Source organism: Bombyx mori, chromosome 18, assembly GCF_030269925.1.
Source record: "Bombyx mori chromosome 18, ASM3026992v2".
Classification (NCBI taxonomy): domain Eukaryota; kingdom Metazoa; phylum Arthropoda; class Insecta; order Lepidoptera; family Bombycidae; genus Bombyx; species Bombyx mori.
In genome coordinates this window covers 4,677,520-4,693,456 of record NC_085124.1, presented here as the reverse complement: position 1 = coordinate 4,693,456, position 15,937 = coordinate 4,677,520, and the positions used below count along the sequence as shown (strand labels likewise).

Below are 15,937 nucleotides of genomic sequence, written 5' to 3'. Positions count from 1 at the left end.
AGTAGACGAACTCACGGGGTTCAACCCGAAAGGACTTGCTAGCAGTAGTCGTAGCAAGAGCAGTGCTTCGCTCAAACTGGCTTGAAGATTACTGGTGGTAGGACCTCTTGTGAGTCCGCGCGGGTGGGTGCCACTACTCTGCCTATTTCTGCCGTGAAGCAGTAATGCGTTTCGGTTTGAAGGGTGGGGCAGCCGTTATAACTATACTGAGACGTTAGAACTCATATCTCAAGGTGGGTAGCGGCATTTAGGCTGTAGATGTCTATGGGCTCCAGTAACAACTTAACACCAGGTGGGTTGTGAGCTCGTCCATCCAAGCAATAAAAAAAAACAAAGATTATAATCTCAGAATAGTAGTATGACTGTAAAAATAGACCCCAGAAAAACGGGCATTAGACACGGAAGAAGTTTTTGCAAATATTTGTTAAATTTTAATACTTATAAGTACTATTGCATACATTTTGAAACCCATGTCACAGCTCTAGTCGTGACCCTAATTACCTGAACAATAGGTTTCAAAATAGCATTTAAAATGCTAAGTACGAATCGACACCTCCAAATTGTCATGGCGACGGTATACGTGGGCGAAAAGCAAATTGAATGTTTACATTACAGTTTTTAAAACATAATTTATTTTTATACAAATCGTGACTTGAATTACAATAGTTTGTATGCAAGCATTTCAGTTTTTTTTATTTAATTATTATAGTATTGATTCAATTTACGACACTAAGATGTTATTAAGATAAGAAAATAATGATGTCAATTTCATAAAATTCATTACGTAACAGAACAAAAATACGCATTTACTATTATTTAAAATAGATAACTTTTTTGTTGTGTTCTGCGCGTTCACGTATTCACTGCGCGTATATATGTATGTACATTTTCTTTTTAGACGTCCATAATCTGCTGTTGTAGGAATTTAATTATATATATTATATTTGTGTAAACAGAAGACATACTATAAAATTATAAAAATAGTATAGGAAAATAATGCAACCTGATTTATTTAAGGCACTGAACGAACTAATCAAATGAAAATATATTTAATCATTGATTAAATAAAATGAATCCAATCATCGAAAACGATTTACTCTTTAAATAATTAAAGAGTAAAGTCTTAAGAGGAACTGAAAATAGAATAAATTATTTTTTATTTTAATTTATTTTATTTATAAAAGCCCATAAACGTGGCCAACATAAATACACATTGATATATTATATCAAATGCTAACGTTTTCCAATTTTCTATGATATATACCTAATAACGGTTACCTTATCCTTCAAAAAGGAATGCAAGCTTATATATAAGATTCTTTAAATCGGAAACAAGTAGAGCATTAGCGGTTCAATCAACACACACCTGTTGCTTTACAGTTACATATCAAAAAACATGATATATAAAGTATTTTCTTCGGTTTCCACGACTCATTCAATTTTATGTCTTATTTTATACGTGACTAGCTGACCCGGCAGACTTCGTAGTGCCTGAATCGATAATTAAAAGACTTTTGTATAAAATAAATTTAAAATAAACAAAAGGAATCCGTCCGACGGCGGACACATCAAAGAGAAAACAAAATTGTTATTTTTCTTTAGTTCCGAGTATTTTCATATTTATCAACCTTTTAAACCTTCTCTGGACTTCCACAAATAATCCAAGACCAAAATTAGACAAATCGGTCCAGCCGTTCTCGAGTTTTAGCGAGACTAATGAACAGCAAATCATTGTAATACATACGTATTATAAGATAGCCATGAATTACTTACAATGAGATGTGAACGCGCCTGGGGCTTTGTTCATCTGGACGACTAAATAAAATACTTCAAATTTTCAAATTGACGTCGCTGTAACGTAATTACTAGCTTAATAAAAAAAAACTGATAAGATTTTCAATTAAATAACAGCTATTCGGATTATGATCTTGATAACGCAAATGTAATTTAAAAAATAATATCGGGCGTGAAGTACGAGAGAAGGCGATTTAAACAGTAATTTAAGACCTTGGAGATTTTCGTTTAAAATTGATCAATTGATCTGGTATGTTTACATAATATTATCTTTAATTCCTAAAGGGGTGGACGAGCTAATATGATTGTATGGAAAGGAAGACTTACGGTTATCTATATTTAAACCGGTTAGTATGACGTATATTCCGCACTCAATCTCGGTGGAGTAACCAATGAAGTAGGAAACCTATGGAAATGAAACGTCAACCAAAATTTCGTGCCACTGTGACGTCATCTGGCCACAAAACATGGCGGCTTTAGTGCTGTACAAAAGATTTCAATGTTATCAGGTTTTATCGATAAACGTTCTTGGCTCATTTTATTTTAAATATTGTTGAGTATTATTTATTTGTAGAATTTATACTTTAATGGGAAGTAAGTAGGTATATTGCTATGTGCAAATATGATATGATTTAGATGGCTGAAATCTAAGACAAGTTCGTCCTTCGAATTTGCCAAGTAAACGATAAGATGATTTTTAAAAGTTGCTACACTGATTTTATAAAGTTGTCGTTTGTCGCAAAACATAAAGATATGGCGTAGTTCAAAGCCATCAGCCCATTTCTAGCATGCTAAATGTTATCGTATTTTGAGTACGTGTTTTTCTTAGACTATTACAATCTACTTTAATTGTTTTGCTGACTCTAAAGTCCGTAACATACTACCGCAGCGCACCCCAACGAAGGTGCGCCGCACCATTTGAATCACTTTCGCTTGAGAGTGATTAAAATTTTAAACTTATCAAGGGACCGCGTGAAAAAAAAAACACCTACAGAACATTTATTCATTAATTACAAACGTCATTCCTTGTGACTTCCTCTCTAAAATCACTTAATTATTAAAAATTTAACAAATTTACAATAGTGTTTTATTCACTGCGGAATAAAACTATTTTATTTAAATAGTTCCGAAGAGATTTTGTCGGTAGCCTTTTTCCCGAAATATCTAAACAGAATGTCTAAATATGTTTTGATGACATATTTTAAAGTGGTATTTATGATTAGTGTCATGATCAATAGATTCCGACCGAAAAATGGATTTTTCGGATGAGGGCTCCATAATGAATTTAAATACATATAGATAATAGTTTTAGGGCATTGACTTTCTTGAGATCCTATAAAATACGTTTTAATTATTATTTTTGTATGTTTTAAGCATGATAAATTATGAAATTTTATATAATCAATCATATTAAATCGATATCATAGTCAATAAATAATGTACAACCCAAAACAGACGGCCGAACTGACGTGACAATGACATTTGGCGCGCTAAACATGGCGGATTTTCGGCCTCATTAGACGGAGACGGAGATATTTACGTATATTCATGTTTCATTTTATGTACGCACTGAAATACTGTTATATTGTTTTCCTGCGAGTTAAAGTGCTGAGTAAGAACGAGATAGATATATGTTTATGTATGTGCCTTCAAAATGGGTGCTATTTATATAAGCAATTGTACGTATAGAACAATATGTCGTGTCCCTATTATATAGGTCTATGGGAGTAACGATCTATGCAGATTAGGGGGGAGAGGGGGCCGAACCTAATGCATCAGGTTTTCACGCCTAAAGAGCGCACGAGGTATTTGATACATCAGGTTTGAGCCCTCTACTAGTTAAGGTTACGTTGAAATAGCCTCTTAAGGCTATCAGTTTAGGTGGGAGAGAAAAAAAGTATTTGGTAGATGTGGTACACGTGGTTTTTTTTTTATTGCTTAGATGGGTGGACGAGCTCACAGCCCACCTGATGTTAAGTGGTTACTGGAGCCCATAGACATCCACAACGTAAATGCGCCACCCACCTTGAGATATAAGTTCTAAGGTCTCAAGTATAGTTACAACGGCTGCCTCACCCTTCAAACCGAAACGCATTACTGCTTCACGGCAAAAATAGGCAGGGTGGTGGTATCTACGCGCGTGGACTCTCAAGAGGTCCTATTACCAGTAATTACGCAAATTATAATTTTGCGGGTTTGGTTTTTATTACACGATGTTATTATTCCTTCACCGTGGAAGTCAATCGTGAAACTTTTGTTGTGTACGTATTTCCGGACACCGGTGCATCGCTCAACACGAACGCACCGGACGTCTTATCCTTTAGGCCATGACGACTTAAAATGCTATAGGCTGATAATGATGATGATGATGAGTATGACGTTTCGTTACACTAAAAGTACACCGTCGTGGGTACGATGCCCGGCAGAGTCGAGTCCTGGTTCAAGTGATACTCGAATTCAGTTCACCATCTCCTAAGAGAAGATGTATGAGAGATAGAACTATTCTTTTGAGCCGAGAGCGAGAGGAGGGCTCAGGCCCAGCTGCAGCACTTGTAGAGGGTGGCCTCCATCTCTGATCAAGGCGGACAAGGTTACTATAGAACTCGGAGCGCCGAGAGTTGACATTTAAGGGCGGCTGGCTGGTTCTAGTCCAACCAAATTAACCTGTGAAGCCAATAATATGCTTGTTCCATTGTTAACCGCAGTCGCTCTTTCTATTGCTCTGGACTCTGCCCCGGAGACTTGGATTTTCGGGCGAAAAGCGGATCAATAAATCGTCGGCTTTCATCTGCGATGAGGCGTAGAGCACCAATACCCGATTCAAACGGGTACAACACAAAGGTCTTTTTTTTGGACAGGGGCCCGAACCTAATGCACCAGGTTTTCACGCCTAAAGAGCACACGGGGTATTTGGTAGATGTGGTGGTATATTTTATTGTATAATATATTAAAACATTCTGTTACTTATAAATTGGACCATCTCATTCAAAAGTGGGGTTCATTGGTGGGGCATCATTGTATTAACAAGCACATTATATGAAAACCGGTTATGTTTTGTAAATTTAATACGTAGCTAAGCTCGGTTTATGTCTCCGCTTTTTGTGCTTATTAAAAAAAAAACAAAGGTTACCATTAAGTGTTAAGTGATTTATTTGCCGTTTTAAATCAGATTCATTTCACTTAAATTTCTGTATCTGAATTTTTACATTTTGTGATAAAATCGTATTTTTGTGTATAAAGAAAAATCCTTTAAAACTCTTTAGTTTTAAAAATATTTTTCTTTAAAGAGCACATCAGGTCTGACTACACCTCGGAACATCACGTCTGTTTTCATTGTATAAAGAAAGAGTTGCACTGTAAAATCCAAACTACATAAAAACCATCATATATTTTTGTGTCTCTCGAATAGAATAATTAAGAGACATGCGAATTTCGACATAATTAAAGTAAGTTCACGACATAATTTTGTTTTTTTTATTAACATTCCAATTATTTCAAATATTTTGAATATTTGAAACTTACTTTTAGGACGTTGACTATGAATTAACTAACCAACTAAATCCAACTTAAATGTTATTAGTAAATCTTTTCATAATTCATATTCATCATCATTCATCGTGTTCATAATTCTTCGGATCATTCAATAAAAATTCAATAAAACAAATGAATACCATTTTCTTCTATGTTTGACAAACGATTTTTTCTGTTTATTAACTATTGACAAACTTTAGTACTATCAACAAAACAAAATGGATTTTTTTTTTATAAATAAAGTTGATCTATTTCTTCAGTGTTTAGGGTCGAATTTCGATTACTGCGCAAACGCTAGCGCTCATAAAACCTTCACAAAAAGAATAACAATATTCATGTTTCATATGGACATACTATATAGTTATCGGTTCATATTTCGCAAACCCGCACGCTGCTAATACATAAACAACTGCCATTGACAACTTTGTTCCCTAATACAATGTATAAAAAGTCCAGGAATAATTTATAAATTAATAAATAGTTGGAAACAAATCACGCACGGTCATCCGGGCTCAAATTAGGAGTCCCTGTGTTATAGGTACGAGAGACTGACATAAATACTTATATACGATTAAATATACTGGGTGTTAGGGGACTGCTTCCGAAAACAAAGACAGACGATAGTACCAATGACACCTCTGGTGATAGGACTTACTTAAAAAAAAAAGGGTGCGTGTACTACTTATGTACGCGCGTAAGAAGTTATACTTGATTTTTATTTTTTATTTTTTTAAATACTACATAATTAATAATAAATATTTAACGTTAATAATTTAATAATATTTAGTATGAATTATATTAAATAATAATTTTGTCATTTATGTTACCAAATAATACATACGGATATTAAACCTCAATTGTATTGCGGCACTTGTGGGCAACTTCATTTCTGTAAATTTTGTGTCACGGTGCGCGCGCATCGTAAAATTTCACTCTCGTCAATTTTTCGTAACGCGCCTAAAGAAGTATAACTTCAAAAAAGCCAGCAATGAAACATAAAATCAAAAACAGCTGATGCTCGGATCAACAAACGCCCGGGCGCGGCGTTTCTTTTACACGCATACCGGCGCGGCACGGCGGGGCCCGTGGGCTCCTGAAAATTTACAACTTTGTATAATAAACACCCAGGCAAGGAAGAAACCGACCTGTTCATCACAAGAGTGTTTACCTAATATGAGAATCGAACCCACAACCTTCAGCGCAACAGTCGGAGTTGCTAACTACTGCCCCACCGAGTCTAGTCTAGTTTGAAGTCTTAAAATTGTAGTCTTTAAAATATATTTGAAAGTACACAATTTATTTTACCTAATGAGTAATCTACCACAAGCATATTAAAACCTTTTTCAGAGTTTTCTTTCATTTCACTTTTTTTTCTTTATTGCCCTTGCAGGCAGACGAGCATACGGCCCACCTGATGGTGAGTGGTTACCGTCGCCCATGGACTTCAGCAATGCCAGGGGCAGAGCCAAGCCGCTGTCTACCGGGCAGAGCCAAGCCGCTGCCTACCTTTTATTTGTAATAATGATATTTACAGGTAAGTACCATTGTCCAGCCCATTTCTGCCGCCAATCAACTGGCGTGAGTTCGATGTAGGTGGGTTATGAGGAGTACTGAGATAGCGGGAGTGTTAGGTAAGTAAGAAGGAATGCATCGGGAATGTTTAACAACAGTTCGAAGGGTGGGCCAAACTTAATCAACACAATTGAAATGCTATGAGCTTCGGTGACCACCTAATAAGCCACCGTTGAGCATCGTGCCCTTTTACCTTTATTAATAAAAATTTATAATAATCGACTTTGGTTTTTCTATCTGGCATATATAGGATATAAGGGGCCAGAAGCATTAGTGGGGCCAATGATCCAGAAGGACCTGTGTACCTAAATAAGGATCTCATTAACTACATCTCCTACTTAAAGATTTCATATTCATCCTACATAAAAATTTGAAATGTAACACACTTATACAATAGAAACATCCCACGTAAATTTATGTGCCTATGATTTGCCGCCTTTTTAGCGACCACCTACTAAACGAAAGACACTGGTATGACGCAAATAACTGTTCTGTGTACACAAGCTGTGTAATGGCGTGCGACAAAAGACCTTCAGAGATATTTATAATGGAAATTTGATAAATGAATTAAGTTTGATGTAGTTTTTTTTTGTTCTGTTTTTCATATGCTACAAAATATAATTTTATTAAATAGCCTGCAGCGTCTTCATCTATGAGTAGCCCTCTGAGTTTCTCGCCGGATCTTCTCAGTGGGTTGCGTTTCCGATCCGGTGGTAGATTCTGCGAAGCACCGCTCATGCTAGGGCCAGTGTTAGCAACCGGTTTGAGCCCCGTGAGCTCGCCTACTCGCTGGCGAATCTGACATAACCCCTTGAGACTACCAGCATAGACAGAAAAAAAAACCCACTCATCTTCAGGTAGGGTCCGTATATTCGTCTGCCTATAAGGGCAATCAAAAAACTCTGAAACTACAGCGTTCACCCACAGTGTGTGTTCTTATAAACCTTTTCGAGTCCATTCACATTCAAGTCTTAGATGAGACTGTCAGCACATATTTTATGATTTTTTTTTATATTTTTTTTATTGCTTAGATGGGTGGACGAGCTCACAGCCCACCTGGTGTTAAGTGGTTACTGGAGCCCATAGACATCTACGACGTAAATGCGCCACCCACCTTGAGATATAAGTTCTAAGGTCTCAGTATAGTTACAACTGCTTCAAACCGAAACGCATTACTGCTTCACGGCAGAAATAGGCACGGTGGTAGTACCTACCCGTGCGGACTCACAAGAGGTCCTACCACCAGTATACGAGTTAAGCCATCCATTAAATTTTGGTGGAACTAAATTTTTTTCGTAAACAATAGTCAAGATACCTACGTGTCTTAGGGCTTGCGTTATGCGGTCGCTCAGCACGTATGGTCTGTATCGATCGTTTCACAACGTGACTGACGGCATTTCTCTGGCGTCACAAAAACCACACTTGATACTGGACACGTAGACCTCGGAGTTCGTTGGCGAATATAATGTGTTTAGTGAAATTCAAATAAAAAGACGTCAAAGACGTAAAACATATCTTACAGGAACTCCCTTAGAGCACTCCTCGTGGAACAATAAAAAATAAAATACAGAGAGAACCGATATATCTACGTAGACTCAAGAGGTTTAAAACAACCCGTGAAAATGGGACTATCGACAAATCGAGACGGACTCTGCTTCGGTCTTAGGTAGTGAGATTATAAAATGGAAATGTCAGGGTCATCTGAAATAATACCTCACAGCACACGATGATAACGATTGACTCAAGAATTAGACTCTAAAGTCGCTTACAGCTCGTACTTAGCTGAAGGTCCCACGCAATTCCATTTAATCTCGATTCTTTTCGTTAGGCAGATGTTAAAGTAGTATTCTACCATTGTTATATTGAACTAGATCTTTGAACGAGCTCACGGCGCGTCTGCGTTTGGTGGTTATTGGAGCCGCCACGTATGGTACCGGTACCGGACCGGAATGACGGTTTACGGCATAAATAGGCAGGCTCATATTACGCCTTACCACCAGCCGAGTGGCCGGTCACCGTCCTCGTCGAACCCGTCGCTTGCGACGAAGGGCTCGACGAGCGAATTAACCCATAGACACAGCCCACTGAGTTTCGCCGGATCTTCTCAATGGGTCGCGTTTCCGATCCGGTGGTAGATTCTGCGAAGCACTGCTCTGGCTAGGGTCAGTGTTAGCATCACTCCGGTTTGAGCCCCGTGAGCTCACCTACTAGTTAAGGTTACGCTGAAATAGTCTCTCAAGGCTATCAGCTTAGGCAGGAAAAAAAAGCCGAGTAAATATTTAACGGATATATTATTATGTACATACATGTAAGAATAAAATTCTAATAGTTATGAAAATTGTAAAAATACCGTTTATATTTTATTTTGTTGTTTATTTATTATTCTTAACCAAGATACAAAACCACAACAACATCGTTATGTATTAAATATCATTACGTTCAATTTGCGACACCTCAATGACACACACGTGTAATTTATATTGCCCTTTCATCAGCATTAATTGTTACTTAATCGGTATTTAATTAATTTTAGCCGTTTATTTCTCGATCTGATTTTTATATTGATCATTTATATCAATTAGCTTGTATCGAGAAATTTTGAAATGAAAACTTCGTAACTACATTCGTGATTTATAGTTGATGAAAGGATATAGCGCTCAAAAATGACACCATGTACCTTACATCTGCAGGATTTAGCCTGCGAGAAAACGAAATAGAATTCTTCAGAATGATGTATGTTACTGTCTCATATAATAATACATCTAGCATTGTTTTTGCTAGTTTATGTTTCTACATACAAACAGATCTATTTATCCAGTGGTCGGCAACTTTGTCAACCAAAAGAGCCAAATATAGATGTCGCAGGCAATTTGTATGATTCCGCCGTTTACAAACGGCGTCGTCATTATAAAAACGCTCGCCGTTATGTAAAATGCCGAAGGCAAAATGATAACTCGTTCAATTGTTATAATTTCGACATTGGTTGTAGTTTTAGGGTGACCATAATAAAATGTAGTTTATAATAATCAGACTTTATTTCCGCAATCAAGTACTAATGAAGATTTCAAGTAAGACTAAATTATGTGCTTTGATTCTCTTGAAGTACTTGCCTAGTTAAAATATTTAAATAACAAAACAAAATTTAAATGACAATAATAAAACTTCTAAGGATAATATGACACTTTCAAATAAAAACAAACAGGTCATTTATGTAAAATCATATTTTGTAGTCTGAAGTATTCATCATTCTTAGAAGATATTTCCCTAAATTAGTAAATGAAGATTATTTAAAAAATAAACGTTTCTTGATTTATGTTTAAATAAAAAGTAACAAAAGTAACAATAAAAATGTATATTACTTATTTGCGCATGTCCCATTTCATGACTAAAAACACCAAGGCATTATAATATTTAAGTTACAAAGCAGATAAATTGACATAACGATTCGAATAAATCGATCGCTTTTCTCTCAATAGTAAATCTATCCTTCATTTGATACTGAATTTTGTCTCGACCACCATGTCCGTAACCTCTATGAATCTCTAACAATACATCGTAATATTCTTCTAACGGTATTACACGAACGGTTGGACTGCCAAGGCTATTCCTTTTTAAATAAGGTAGTCCAATTCACTGATGCTCATAACCTCGTATTTTTTTGACCTGCAGGAGTCCTCCGGGAACCAGATTCTGTGGCCACCTTAGCATTTTTTAGGTGCCGGATAACCTCAAAAATTTTACTATTTGTCCAAAGCTTTTTTAAAGCTTCCGTTTGAGAATTGTATAATTTTTTTAATTCACTATAATATAAAGCTTCAAAATCAGAAATATTTTCTAAAATGTCTTCTCCACACGAAATATTTGTAGTTTTCAGTTATACAAAATGACGCCATTGTTATTGTTTTGATCAACAGTGGCGCGCGTGGTAAAAAAAATGAACTAAATACTTCAATTTGCCGCGGCATTATGAAAACGGCGTTTGAATTGTCGATGTTATGTTGTGGCATATTATAAAGTGACACGGCAATATACATTTTGCCTTCGGCATTTTACATAACGGCGAGCGTTTTTATAATGACGACGCCGTTTGTAAACGGCGGAATCATACAAATTGCCTGCGACATAGATAACACACAATGGAATTTATTGAAAGAGCAATTTTTTTTACCATGTGGAATATACTTTTATAGCCTCGCGTTTCAAAAACGTTTATTCGTCTTATAAGACAAGATAATAGGTAACATTCTATGCCTGAACAACACTTTTTTTTTTATTGCTTATAGGGGTGGACGAGCTCACAGCCCACCTGGTGTTAAATGGTTACTGGAGCCCATAGATATCTACAACGTAAATGCGCCACCCACCTTGAGATATAAGTTTAAGGTCTCAGTGTAGTTACATCGGCTGCTCTGCCCTTCAAACCGAAACGCATTGCTGCTTCACGGCAGAAATAGGCAGGGTGGTAGTACCTACCCGCGCGGACTCGCAAGAGGTCCTACCAACAGTAGTTTTCGTGGAAAAGCCGGAGCCATGGAGTCAAAGAGCCACATACGGGTTGCAAACCACTGTATTCATCTATTGATACCATTTTTACCTTTTACTAAAATACTCGCCTAGTCCGAACAAGGTTTTATTGTGAGAAGTTTAATCGAAATACGTAATATATTGGCACGTAAACTCTAATGAATAATTGGTTCTTTAAAGACTACTCTTATTATTCTAACTAGAAAGCAATCGAATTTACTTTCATTTGTAGGAGTATACGACGAAAGGAAAGATCTTTTTTTTCCCTACCTAATCTGATAGCCTTGAGAGGCTATTTCAGCGTAACTTTAACTAGTAAGTGAGCTCACGGGGCTGAAACCTGACGACGTTGCTAACACGAATCTTAGCAAGAGCCGTGCTTCGCAGAATCTACCACCGGATCGGAACGCGACCCACTGAGAAGATCCGGCGAGAAACTCAGTGGGCTGTGTCTGAGGGTTAATTTACTCGTCGAGCCCTTCGTCGCAAGCGGCGGGTTCGACGAGAACGATGACCGGTTGATAGCTTATGGATCATAGAGTACACAAGCAAAAAACAATCCCGCGAAAATGCAATGTGCTTATTTCTTTCTGAATCATAAATAAAACGCATGCAAAACCGCGAAACGAGCTTAGTACAATTTAATTGACACTTTGACCTCAAATTTCACTGTAATGGAATTCTTATTGTGATAACAATGACCTCAAGTTATCACTTAGCTTCAGAGAGTCCGTTGATTAAGGTTAATACATAATAATATAGATTATTTCATAATATCAATGAAACCATTTAAGCCAGAGTACACTAATCGAACAAAAGCTGACAACAAAAATAATTTATTCTTTGGACGTAACAAACGAATGAACATACAATTACCTCGGAATCAAGACCATAACGGAGCCTCGAGGCCTGCATCCCAAAAAACTAAACTGGAAAGGTTTCAAAAGAGAGCGATTGACGTCTTTCTGACGCACAAACCGAAGGCAAGGCATCTGAGCCGTGTCCTATGACGTCACAGGCCATAATTCCAACAATTCCAACGAGATAACTCCTAAACAAACAAAACTAAACTCTATGCCCTTCACTTAAAATATAATTAAAATAATTATTCCAATCTCAAACGAATTCGAACCATCGTGCTGTCATGCAATATTGAATTTTATTTCATAGAGCGGAAAATGGGTATTCGCAAAGAAGACGTTTAATAGGGTGCCGACTGCCGACTCGGAGAGATGTTACGTGCTAATCATTTTAATGTGAACTTAATAAGAACATCACTGAAGTAGCAACACTAAAGAGAGTGACTCGACAGAAATATGCGGATTACAGTTCAATTGTTAATCAGATAGATACGGAACGCATTGATTTGTGTGCATAATAAAAAAAACTACATAATTCCAACCGGGACGATGATGAAAATGATGTTTTTCATATTTTAAAATAAATGATCTAACCCATTATAATAATATTTTAAATAATTAAATGAGCCCGTTCTTAATAAAGTCATGTTGTAAATAGCGTGCATATTTCGCTCTTTCTCCTTTTCAATGTAACTTAAGTTCAGTATGCTCAGTGCGAGTTTTTTAATGTTCTCGATAGCGTAAAAGTTAACTCAAATTTGTATGGAGTTGGAACGCTTGCCTACGTTGTTGTTGTTTGCCGCTAGGGGCGCTGTTCCAACTCCATACAAAATTGCGTTAACTTTTACGCTATCGAGAACGTTAAAAAACTCGCACCAAGCACACAGTGTGCAATCCTGAAACGTTTCCTTCGAGGACTCCATTGAAACCTCCTCGAAATCATAAATCGCTGTCATATCTTTCAGTTCTTGTTCTTTCAATGAACGACACATAGCACATATCATCGCATTTCAAATAATCTTAATTAAATTTCTAACGCAGACTCTCTTGTCCTTTATCGCTACATATCGCTACATATCGACGGAAGAAAGCGGAATTTTCGTAACTTTTTTTTTTATTGCCCTTGTAGGCAGGCGAGCATACGGCCCACCTGACGGTGAGTGGTTACCGTCGCCTATGGACTTCAGCAATGCCAGGGGTAGAGCCACGCGGCTGCCTACCGTAGAAAAGCTTACTTGAAAATTAAGTAAAGTAAATTAACCCAAATTAACACCAGAGCCATAAAATTATTTAAAAAATTCATAACTCATATTATATTTAGAGATAGAAAATTTAAAATTGTTATAAAATTTGATGAAAAAAAAGATGAACATTTTATTTGTAAAAAAACGAGACCCAATTCATTCGAAGCGGTATGTTGTTTAAACAAGAATATGGTATAAAGTGATTCAGCCAAAAATGCCAGACATTTCCGCTTTCTCCCATCGATGTAATACTTCGCATTATAATTACGCATACGAAATCTCTTCTTTTTCTCCACCTTATCCCACTAGATGGGGTCGGCACAGCTAATTTTTCTCTTCCATTCTCTTCTATCAGCCGTCATCTCAACACTCACTCCTCTCTCTCTCATATCGTCATTCACACACTCCATCCATGTCGGTCGACCTCTTCTTCGGTCGACCTCTTCCCCCTCTACCTTGCACTACCATTTCTATACATCTCCTAGTCACATGCATCTTCTCTCTATGCATCACATGTCCATACCATGCTAACCGTCCGCTCCTTAATTTGTTGCGAAATATAGGCGTGCGAAATATGAAATTAAAAATATTTTTGAAATAAAAAAATAATAAAATTAAAAAGTAATATTCATTAAAAAAAATTAAGTAGGAAAGAAATAAAAAAAAAAAAAAAATAATAATAAATGTATACGTATGCTTTTCATTGTCAAGTGACAGGAATCACGGATTTCACTTTGATCTTGCCTAAATTTGAATACATTTTATTTCAAACTTTTATCGTCTGCACTCCACATCCTTATTTTAATAAACACCAATGGTGGGCCTATTTACGGGCCCAATCAGATTCTATAGACATCACAGCGTTAATGCCACACAATGGGTTAAAGTATAACGAATCGCCCTTAAACAATTGGTCTACTATCGGTTATGTAATAGTATCTACTTATTTATCCGCAACTTCGCCCATATGGTCAAGGGAGAGTGTCGATATAGTTACCCGCGGGAACGACAGGTTTTTTTGAGGATAAAAAGTAGCTTATGTCATTCTCCTGACTTAACACTATCACTGTAAAAAAATATTTTAATCATTGCTCGGTTTCCACATGAACGAAAGACAAACAAACACTTTTATAATATTACTAGCCGTACTCGCCCGCTTCGCTGGGCATTTAAAATTAACATTATTATTTATTGTCATTATTATTAGGGAGTCCAACACTCATATATTAGCCTACCCATTAAGTACATGTATTTTCTACATGGATACCAGGTTTCAAGTCAATCGGATGCATGGTTCATTAGTTATAACGGAACATCCGTAAAAACCACTGTAGATTTATATATTAGTATAGATTAAAAGTTCAAATACTATGTATAGTTAAGGTATGTATAGTCTACAAGTCGAATGTCCCAAGAATGAATGACACATCCAAAGAAAAGAGAAAAACAACTGTACTTACGAGTATTTTAGTGGTGTCGAGATTTGTTAGACATGTGAAAAAAAAAGAGAATTTTAGCCCAGAGGTCTTCCCATTTTCACAAGGACAGGTGAACGAGTAGGGACTCAGCCAGGAGGAACGACAAATTTAGTGACACAACATGACTTTTATAGTGGTTTCTTTATGCCATAATGATTGTCTGTTTGATTATCACTTATCAAGCAATATGAGTGTGCCACCTCATCCTACAACTTTCACGGCATGCTCATTTAATTTATGCCAAACTCCATATATTCCTCCTCTAATTCCCACCTTGATTACTGATAGATTACCGTAGATGTATTACCAATTGATCAGCCCTTGAAACTTAAAAAAATTATTGAACAAACTAAGTCAGCAACTGAATTATTTATGAGATTGACTGATAATTATGCCCGCTTATTTTATATAACTAAATTAAAAGTATGTATTCAAAATACAACCAGTTTACTAAATATACTTCAAAAAATCAACATGCTTGACAGTATAGACTTAACTTTTGTTATATATTGTAGGCCGTAAAACAAGGAGTTATTCAGTGACAACTCTACTATTAACAGCTAAATCAAAGTGTATTATTTTGAAAATCTATAATAAAATTAATACATAGTTTCAACTAAGGCGATTTAAACATAAATTTTTTTTTTACTGGTGGTAGAACCTTTCGTGAGTCCGCGCGGGTAGGTACCACCACCCCGCCTATTTCTGCCGTGAAGCAGTAATGCGTTTCGGTTTGAAAGGTGGGGCAGCCGTTGTAACTATACTTGAGACCTTAGAACTTATCTCAAGGTGGGTGGCGCATTTACGTCGTAAATGTCTATGGGCTCCAGTAACCACTTAACACCAGGTGGGCTGTGAGCTCGTCCAACCATTAAAGCAATAAAAAAAACAATACGATCACTGATGGTATCTGCTTTAAAAAAAATTGTAACTT

General features: G+C 36.5%; 1 protein-coding gene across 4 annotated transcripts in view; it reads right to left on the bottom strand.

The window, feature by feature from the left end:
• Positions 1–15,937, bottom strand: part of LOC101739314 (inositol-trisphosphate 3-kinase B) — a 187,136-nt gene that overhangs the window by 58,232 nt on the left and 112,967 nt on the right. The window lies entirely within an intron of this gene.